At 47.9% G+C, this 9,642-nt stretch overlaps 1 long non-coding RNA gene across 3 annotated transcripts in view; it reads right to left on the reverse strand.

Annotated features, from left to right (window-relative positions):
• Window positions 1-3,037: 3,037 nt before the first annotated feature.
• Window positions 3,038-9,642, reverse strand: part of LOC144240083 (uncharacterized) — a 63,581-nt gene continuing 56,976 nt past the window's right edge. For 2 of the 3 annotated variants that reach the window (XR_013337575.1, XR_013337577.1), the window contains one exon: window positions 4,211-4,954. This is a non-coding gene — a long non-coding RNA (uncharacterized LOC144240083). Of the gene's footprint in view, window positions 3,158-3,561; window positions 3,678-4,210; window positions 4,955-9,642 lie in introns of those variants that run through there. The other variant, XR_013337576.1, reaches the window with a different exon arrangement.

Raw genomic sequence — 9,642 nt, forward strand, 5'->3', positions numbered from 1 at the left:
GGGGGCTTCCCGCAAACTGCAGGTTTGCACAGTGCACCACGCGGCCCCCTGGCTGTGGGCGGCAGGGGAGGAACGGGCCGGGGGAGGCGAGGAGGCGCGGGGGGTTGGGAAATCCACCTGGACGCCATCAGTCTTGCCAGAGTAAACAAGGCTGACAGGAGTGCTTGCCGGCAGCCTGGTACAGGTTAGGGGGGGGTCACGGAAGCGGCCTGGTGACCCGCCTGCCTTGAGGTGGAGACGCTCTGGACTCTGTCACAAAGGACAGAGCTGAAGGCTCGTGCCTCGTAGAATGAACCCGCTTCCTGGCATTCCGCACGACTGGGAGCGCACACACTCTTCCCATGTCTGAAATGTAAATCTGAGCAGGGATCAAATACACACATTCAAAGCCAAACAAACAGAACGATCCGCCCCCACCGACCTCCAAACGGATCCGTAGTCTACGTGGAGCTAGCAATAGAAAAATATACTGTTTTAAAAGCTGTTTCTTGGGTTTTCTTAGAGCTCGAGTGTCTAAGAAAGAATTGCTGGAGTCATAAGGAGAATCTACCACTTAATTGTCTAGAATTCTCCAACACAACAGCAGAGCCTAACTTGAGCGAAGGTCTTTTACTCACATCCTATAAGAGACAGAAATCTCTCTGTCCCTCCGAACCCTGCAAACACTCACTTCTTAATGCAAATGTGAAAGTGACCACGGTGGCATATTTAGCATAATTAAGGGGAGACAAATTGTGAGTAAAGGAGTTTGGGCAGCTCCTAATGAATTTTGAATTGAAAGCACCAGCATTACCCACCCCCCACTTCAGCCGAAAGGCACTGAGAGCCTGATACGTGCCTCAAATGTGTCAGAGTGGATGGGGGGTGTGGGGGGAAGCCACCCAGACCCTGAAAGCCACGGCCAAGGTCCTTTAGCTGAAATGACACACAAACGGTTTCTTCTGAAAAAAACCAGTCACCACCTAACCCTGCCTGTGCCCTGCAAGGTGTCCGGCTAATTTGTTTTGTGACCTTGGGCAAGTCACTTCACCAGCCCAGGTCTTCTTTCTTCACCTATAAAACAAAGATAGTAAAACCACGGTGCCTTCGGGGTATCCCTGGCATTAATGAAGTCTCATAAAGCGCTTTGAGATCCTTAGGATGAAAGTCTCTTCAGAACAGTAAAGCCTGATTATTACGCTTCGAACATGACATTCCCATGAAATCCCTGGTCAGGCTCTTACCCCACCTCTCAGTGAAGATTTAATAGCAGAGACTTGTAATAAGTTCGTAAAGGACAGAGACCTCCATTACTGATACAAAATATGCCGCAGCGAACTAGTATATTAAGGGCTATTACCATGAATAATTAAGGCCAGGTTCTACTTACAGATTAATGAACCAAGTATATGTTGTGATGTAGTGGGTTTTCATTGTGGCTTCCTCAACCAGCTAATGTCCTGAAATTTATCTATTCTCAGCGGATCCTCCAAGGTTGCACGGATTAGCAGGTTTACCCCACAGCATAGGTTGGCAAAGTAAACTTCTGAAGGATACTTACCAAGAAATAAACCCAATTAGAGGTTTCTTAGTACAGATGAAGAAGGGTCATTAATGATAATGAAGGGCTGACCTACTCTGGGCCCCTAAGTTTGTAATTAATCTTGTACCTTCCAGCTAGAATATATTGAAGAATATCAAAGTCACGTACATGACTCCAGGCTAACACGCATGCACGTGGAAAGGAGAATGCAGGCTCATGCACAGACATTTTGGCTGATCTTGGACGAGGCAATGTTACCCCTGATGATGCATTTGCTTCAGAAGGTGGAGTCATAATTAGATCAAATAAAAGCCTTTAGATAACTCACTGGGTTTGAATATAAAACTCTGTAATTTCTGGGGCACCCAGGTGGCTCAGTCGGTTAAGCATCTGACTTGGGCTCAGGTCACGATCTCGCGGTTCGTGGGTTCGAGCCTCGTGTCGGGCTCTGTGCTGACAGCTCAGAGCCTGGAGCCTGCTTCTGATTCTGTGTCTCCTTCTTTCTCTGCCCCTCCCCTGCTCACTCTCTCTGTCTCTCTCACAAAATTAACAAACATTAAAAAAAATCCATAATTTCTGAAATAAACGGCATTAAGGAAGAAATGTCCAGGATAAGGGACAGAGTGTGGATTTTAAAAGACAGGGCAAAGAGGAATGACAGACAGTAATGTGAGTGTACTGATCAGCAGAACGACTTAGGCTACAACTATCCCAAGCAGAATTTAAGCAAATATCTAAAGTGTTCGTGTGCTCCTTTTCTGTGATTTCCATCTTTTCCTGTGATTTTAAAAATCATGCTGCCATTGGAATTATCCAGTGTAAAGTAATTAGCTGTGCTTGTGACCACATATAGCGAGAAAGAAAACGAGATTGCTTTCTGCTGGAGACAAGGGTCACGTTTAGATTTCTGGAATGTTACCTGAGAAGGAAAGGTGCTGGGTTACCAAGAGAGATGTTACAGCGGGGAGCTCTGTCTTTACAACTGGGAGACTCACCTGCACCTCAGCTTGCTGGGCCCAGGACTGAGAAACATAGTTAACACCATTCAGAACCATTAGACTTCTAGATAAGCAGGATACACTAACTTTCAAGGGACTCTGGAATTCTTTCCCTGACTCGAAGCCAAATTTCCAAACATGCTGGGCAGCAGTATGCCTCGATGCCTTTGCTCAGCAAGTACCTCCACCCACTCATCTCCTCCTCTGCCTGGGAGACTCCTACTCATCCTTCAAGATGCAGGTCTAAACACCTCTTGCTCTGCCCAAGCCTTCCTTGGTGTGTTTGCACGTAGAAGTATACGCTTCCCTCTCGATCCCCCGCACTCCGCTCACACCAAGATGGCTGCATCTTGATCACCTTTGCTGTGAATCTAGAACAGCAGTGACAAGACAGAGTGCCTGGTGCCCAAGACAAGTCCACTGATTCTAAATGCCAATGTCGACAAACCAACATGTCACAGGCTCTGACCCAATCAGTAAATTCTGGCTGGAATCCGTTGTTAGGGCTGTTCTGGAATGCAGGCCTCCACAGCCTGCCTAACAGACACGGAATGTTTATTAAAATAAATTCAGCTGCAGCCAGAGTTACAAAGCAGGGCTTTTATGGCACCAGGGCTGGGTATCGCCATCTTCCCACCTGTAAAATGGGAGAGTAATATCTTCTCCAAGATGCTGTTATAAATCCAAGACGAGAAATCAAACGAGAGAGTGCTTCATGCCTAATATGGGTTGATTGGTTCCGAATGTGTCTGTGGTTAAGTCTCCAAGTATTAAAAGCTCTAGAAAAGTGGCCCTAAACTCATTGTTTCAAAAGAGATCATTATCTTCCTAGTCATGAGGGATCCTCTGGGGAGTCTGGCCTGGACCACTTCCAGAGGTGGTCAGATTCAAGGGTCTGGGTGAGATTGGTGGGTCTATGACCGGGTGGCCCAGCCTTAGGTAAAGAAGACCAGTTAATTTGGAGCTAAGCAGAGCCTGGTGGGGGTGCCTGGGTGGCTCAGTCGCTTAGGCTTCCGACTTCAGCTCAGGTCAGGATCTTACCTCTGGTGAGTTCAAGCCCCACGTCGGGCTCTGTGCTGACAGCTCAGAGCCTTGGAGCTGCTTTGGATTCTGTGTCTCCCTCTCTCTCCGCTCCTCATCCCACTCACGTTCTGTCTCTGTCTCTCAAAAATAAATAAACGTTAAAAAAAAAAGTTTAAGCAGTGCCTGCCAGAAAACACTCTGGGTCCGAGCTCTCTAGCTGTTTCACTTTCCCAAGAGCAGCAGATCTCAAAATTTGCTGCACATTAGAATCACCTGGGGAGCATTAAAAACTGCTATCCAGGCTGTGCCCAGGGTCTCTAGGGGTGGGACCCAGATATGGTGTTTTCCAAATCCCCCTTGGAGGATTCCAACGGGCAGCCAAGGTGGAGAACCGAGGTACACTGACAAACACATGTCCCGTTTGGAGATTTTCCACTTTGAGAAAACGAACGTGCCACTCAAGCCAGATGAAACTCAGCTGCGAGCTGGCTTTGGCCCACGGGATACTGGTTTACAAACCTGCGCCTGTGCTAACACTGCCTGGGAGGCCACGGAAGGTTCTAGGAATAGGTGGGAGCCCGGCGCAGGAAGCCACCAGCTGTGTACTTCCCACGGATTTCCCCTACGTTCCCCTCTCTTTCTTCCCAAGCGGTGTCTCCCCAGATGCTACTGCTAATTGGCTTTTATTTATTTTACATGCGTTTACATTTCAGGCACCTAGAAAATGTATTTTAAAAAGCGCATGCCTGTGGGAGTTCAATTTCATCTTGGCAGAAAACGTCTTCCCTCTGATGCCTGCTGACACGGCGCTCGCGGAAGCCAGTGTACGGGTCCCTCTGTTTCAGGGGAAGGAAGCGGGTCAGGCCGGCGGTGTGTTCTTTCAGCAGGATGGTTAGTGTCTGCAGGACAGGGTCCTTTCCAGGACCAGCCCGGCCACGTGGGGCGTGTGTTTCCTGGAAGATGACTGATCGGGCCACACTTGAGGAGCCCGGTGGCACTGGCATCCTGACGCTCTAGGTCCAAGCTCCACTGCGTTCCTTTACGTTCTCCGGGTTCAGAAGTCGTTGACTGCACTGGGTGTGGCCTCGACAAGGCTCAACGAGTCCCATCATGTTTTCCTCGTCCCCACCCGTAATTAGTAAGTACTTCCCTTACTACACCGAGGCCCCAGCGGCCGGCCTCAGTGGGGTGGCTGGGACACAGCTCTTCCCGGGAGGCTCTGCCCCCTTCCCCTCTTCCATTCCTTCTGCGGGTCTCCACAGACACCACAGAGTGAACGCACGGCATTAGCTTCCCGTGCGTAATGTCTGAATCTCCTTCCAGAACCGTCCCCACTTTGCACGGAGCTGCTATTCCTCTATCAGCTTGGCGACTTCATGTCTTTCACAAATGAACTGGCTCAGATCGAGGGCTGTAAAGAAAAACAAACACCACTTCACCGTCATGTTAACTGCATAAGGATAACCCAGCACACGCGGGGAATGAGAAGGAATGAATGATGGCCTCACCCTAGACCGTATTTATATACGCAGACGACCCGCAGCAGATGGGGTTCCATGGGAGGAGATGAAGACGGCATGCGGTTATATTTTCGGTGTCACCGAACGTTTTTTTGAGCATCTGTCCTGTGTCCGTCCCNAGTCCCTGCCCTCAGGGGGCTCCCTGCAGAGAGGGGTGATCTGAGCGCTCAAGCATGCCCAGTGCTCTCACACAGGGGTGTACAGACGCTCCTCCAGAAGGAAGTGACTAACTCTGCCCGGGGGTGCAGAAGCTGGGACGTCAGGGCTGGGTCTCCAAGGCACGCCCTTTCCCAGCATGAGCCTGACTCCACGTTGGGGACAATGTCTGCCCTCAAGGGAAAGCCGGAGTTGGGCCCCAAGCCTGGCTTCCCAGCTCCTGTCTCCCAGATGCCTTCACTGGGGTGCGCAGGGCAGACAGAGCCTTTATGGGCCAGTCCCTCCCTCTCCCATCACCCATCCCCTCACCCGCCACTTGGGGTACCAAGAACCCCAGGGGAGAGGGAGGGCATTGGGGGCCGATGACTCACAAAAGGCAGAAGGTGAGGAAAGCTGGGAATGAAAGCTGGTATGTGGTGCGCCCAGGTGTGTGCGTGTGGGGGAGACCCAGATTGGGGTCTTTTATCACTGGAATTGTTTGGAATGGCTGCTGCATGGAGATGATCAAAAATAGATAGACTTTGTGTCAACTGCACTTCAAAAACAAACAAATGAGCAGACAGATCTAGTTCTGTTAGTGTTTTAAATTTCTCTAGCGACAACGTGCTCCCGGATTCCATGCACTGCACGTGGGCTCCTCCCAGGCCCCCGGCCCCACTGGCTCCTGAATAAAATAACTTCTCCAAAATTTGGAAAAAACCTGAAAATTCAAGAGCACTGCCCATGCCTCGGGATTGCAAACAGGCTCTGGCTCTTGACGTGCGCGGCATGTCACAGCTGGCAGGAGGGACCCGGGACGTGACTTGCAAGTCCTGAACTCCCTGAGGATAAGGTGCTATGAGGACCCATCGCGCCAGCAGCCCCGTGGCTGCCCCCTCCTCCACCGTGCTCTCCAGATGTGAGCCCACGGGCCAAGGGGATTGGGGAGCACCGAAGGCGACCTAGGGGATCCAAGGAACCCCGCCTCTCCAGGGTCAGGAGGGGGTGGGTGGGAGATGAGGCAAGACATGTCTAGGATTACTCCGTCCCTCTCTGGAATAGAAATCAGAGCCTGGTGAGGAGGTAAAGGAAGTTTCCCAAATGACAATGCCAAGAAGTTTGTTTGGACCCCAAAGTATAAACTTTGTTTTTTTTCAATATTAAAAAAATTTTTTTAATGTTTATTTTTGAAAGAGAGAGAGAGAGAGAGAATTAAAGCAGGCTCCAGGCTCTGAGCTATCAGCACAGAGCCCGATGCGGGGCTTGAACTCACAAACCATGAGATCATGACCTGAGCCGAAGCTGGACACTCAACCAACTGAACCACTCAGGTGCCCCTTTTTAAGACTGGTAAAAAGTCTTATAAAGACTTTACAGGCAGAATGTTGAGATCTGAGTATTGAGAGCTTTGGGCAAGTCACCTAACCCGCATGCCTCGGGGTTTCCTTCCAGCAAGGAGATCATCACAGCACCTGGCGGATTGCATTGCTGTGAGGATTAAATGAGTTAATACATGGAAAACACTTGGCTGGGAGCCTGGCAAGGAGCAAGTGTTGAATAACGGTAACTATTCTTGCTAGTGAAAATGACAGCCACTAAGGTGTTCAGGTCCGATGTCCTCACCTTCCCAGTGATCTGGGGTCTCTGAGTTCTCTCCCGGAGAAAATATTTAGGGAAATAAAAATTTCTCTAAGAACACAGGATACTCTTCAAGAAGTAGCTTCTCCTTGAAGCTAGGAAGTCTCCCCAGGAGCAGAGCACCTCTGGTTAGCGGATCCTGTGCTCTTACGGCAGGAACACAGCAGAAAGAGAGGGGCCCCTGAGGCCCCTCTGCTGCCTCCTCCAGGGAGCACATCGCTCCTGGTTTCCATTTCCTGTACATCAGAGTGTCATCGCAGAGAGCAGAGTGTCCCCCTCAATTTTACATTACATTCCTTTAAAAAGTGAAAATTGTTTCCTTATTATGAAAGCACTGCATAGCACTTGCAGAAAAAACAGCTTGAAAGAAAAAACCCATCTTATTCTCATCACCCAGACACCTTCTAGAACACCAGGTGTACAGCTTTCTGGATCTTTCACATCACACAGCTTAAAGAAAAAACCTTGGCTCAGTATATATATGTTTGTAACCTGCGTTTTCCATTTGACAGTATATCGTGAGCATCTTTCCGTGGCAGTAAATATTAATTCTACATCATTTTTTAATGGCTGAATAGCATTTCATTTGATAGCTGGACAATCTTTTGATAGAACTCTTACTGTTTCACATACAGCTCCTTTCTGATTTTTGAAATCTTTTTTAAATGTTTATACATTTTTTGAGAGAGAGGGAGAGAGAGAAACAGAGTATGAGCAGGGAAGGGACAGAAAGAGAGGGAGACACAGAATCTGAAGCAGGCTCCAGGCTCTGAGCTGTCAGCACAGAGCCTGACGCGGGGCTCGAACCCCCGAACTGCGAGATCATGGCCTGAGCTGAAGGTGGACGCTTAACCGACTGAACCGCCCAGGTGCCCCTGGTTACGTTTAAAAATTGAGTTCTACTTCGTATACCATATAACCCACCATTTTAAAATGTAGAATTCAGTGGGTTTTAGTATCTTTACAAGGTCACGCAACTATCATGGTGGTCTAATTTCTAAACGTTTCCATCCCCACCCTGCTCGAGAAACCCCGTACCCATTACCATCCCTCTGCCTTCCTCCTTATCCCAACCCTTGAAAGCCGCTAACCTGCTTTTTGTCTCTATGGATTTGCCTGTCTGTGGATATTTCATAGAAATGAAACTGTACACTACATGGCCTTTTGCATCTGGCTCCTTTCACTTAGCATAATGTTCCCAAGGTTCATCTGTGTTATAAGATGAATCAGTATTGTGTTCCTTTTTTTGTATGGTTTTCATCGTACAGATATAGATTTTCTTTATCCGTTCATCAGCTATTGTAATTTTATAATAGGCTTTCTAGAACCCTGGTGGTGGTTAGAGTCCTGAGGCATTTGGCATCACCTGGGAACTTGTTCAAAATGCCAATATTCAGGTCTCACCCAGACCCGCTGAATTATAAGCCCTTGGAGGTGGGGTTTAGCAAACAGTTTTAACAAGTTTTTCAGGTGACTCTGATGCCTACTTGTTTGAGAAGCACTAGTATACCTTATTATGCTTCTTCTTGAACACTTTCTTGGCTTTTCTGGGTGTATTAATTCCTTTGGCCAAAGTCTAGTGTTTTGGAACATATATCCAGGTTCAACTTTCATAAGCTGTTAAAGTTCCAAAATCCTTCATCTATACTTCTTTCACTTCTTTCACTGTCAGGGTCAATAGTTATCTGATATTTAAATTTTCCTCTCCCCTGTTTCTCTTGTTTATAAATCCAGTCTTGGGTGTTAGATCCAGATTATTGCATTTTTTTTTTTTTCGAAATGTAGATGGTCTTCAAGAAAAAGATGTTCACGTTTGTATTCAATGGTGTGTTATTTAGAAGTTCATCTATTTTAGCTGGTGTTGGGGGCGCACTGTAATTACTCTGAATTGCTCTAGAGCACAAAAACTACAATTCCCAGCATGCACTGCAGGCCGGGTTCTTTGGTCTTCATTGCCTCACTTGTGGAGACCACATCTCAGGATGTCCAGGATGTGTCACCATTTGCCTGCCCTCCTGCCACGGTGGCCCGTCTCTGTGTAGAGATAGTTAGAGGGTACAGTGGGTTGGGGCAGACGTAGAGAGAGGTCTAGTGGCCTGGCTTTCTGGCAATGATAAGGACGCTACAGATATCTTCATTTCTTTTCTTCTGTTGGTCTCTGTTTTGAGAAGTGAACCAAGTTCATTCCACCAACTAACAACAACAGTAAGTTTATAAAATTTTTGCTCTGTCCCCTTATGGTTGAGTACCAGTTTCTCCAAGATTCTTTTTCCTGGAGCAAGGGGTGTCTTTGGTTTTTAACAATGAGAATTAAACAAGATACACTCCCCTATGTTTTCATGGGCATGTTAGTGGCAAGCCAAGAGAGACTCGTTGGATATGGCAGCCACACACTTGCCTGAAATAGGGCAGCGCATTCATGTCAGAGCCTGTGTCTCAGGTTCACTTTGGTTTGAAAAATCACATTTGGACGGAAAGGGAAAGAGATAGTACAAAATGAAAAGAAGTCTTTGGACTCCCAGATTTATACTGGTGAGAAGCAAGCAAACTTATGCAGCTGCAAACACAGGTCACCTTCGGTGGAAAAGGAAGAAAAACTCAGACGTGGAAATAAGAGCTATGAGAATCACTCCTGAGCGGAGATGGGACTGAATCCTGGATGAGGAACTTCCAATATTAGCTCGGCGGGATTTCAGGACTGCTACCAGCCAATGGCTTTGGTGGACTTCCTGTATTTTTACCCCCTTTCGAACAGGTGCATGTACGGTGGTTACTCTGTGCCTGTCCTGTCATCATATGTTGCGGG

Source organism: Crocuta crocuta, unplaced genomic scaffold (genome assembly GCF_008692635.1).
Source record: "Crocuta crocuta isolate KB4526 unplaced genomic scaffold, BGI_CrCroc_1.0 scaffold7, whole genome shotgun sequence".
NCBI classification, from domain to species: Eukaryota; Metazoa; Chordata; class Mammalia; order Carnivora; family Hyaenidae; genus Crocuta; species Crocuta crocuta.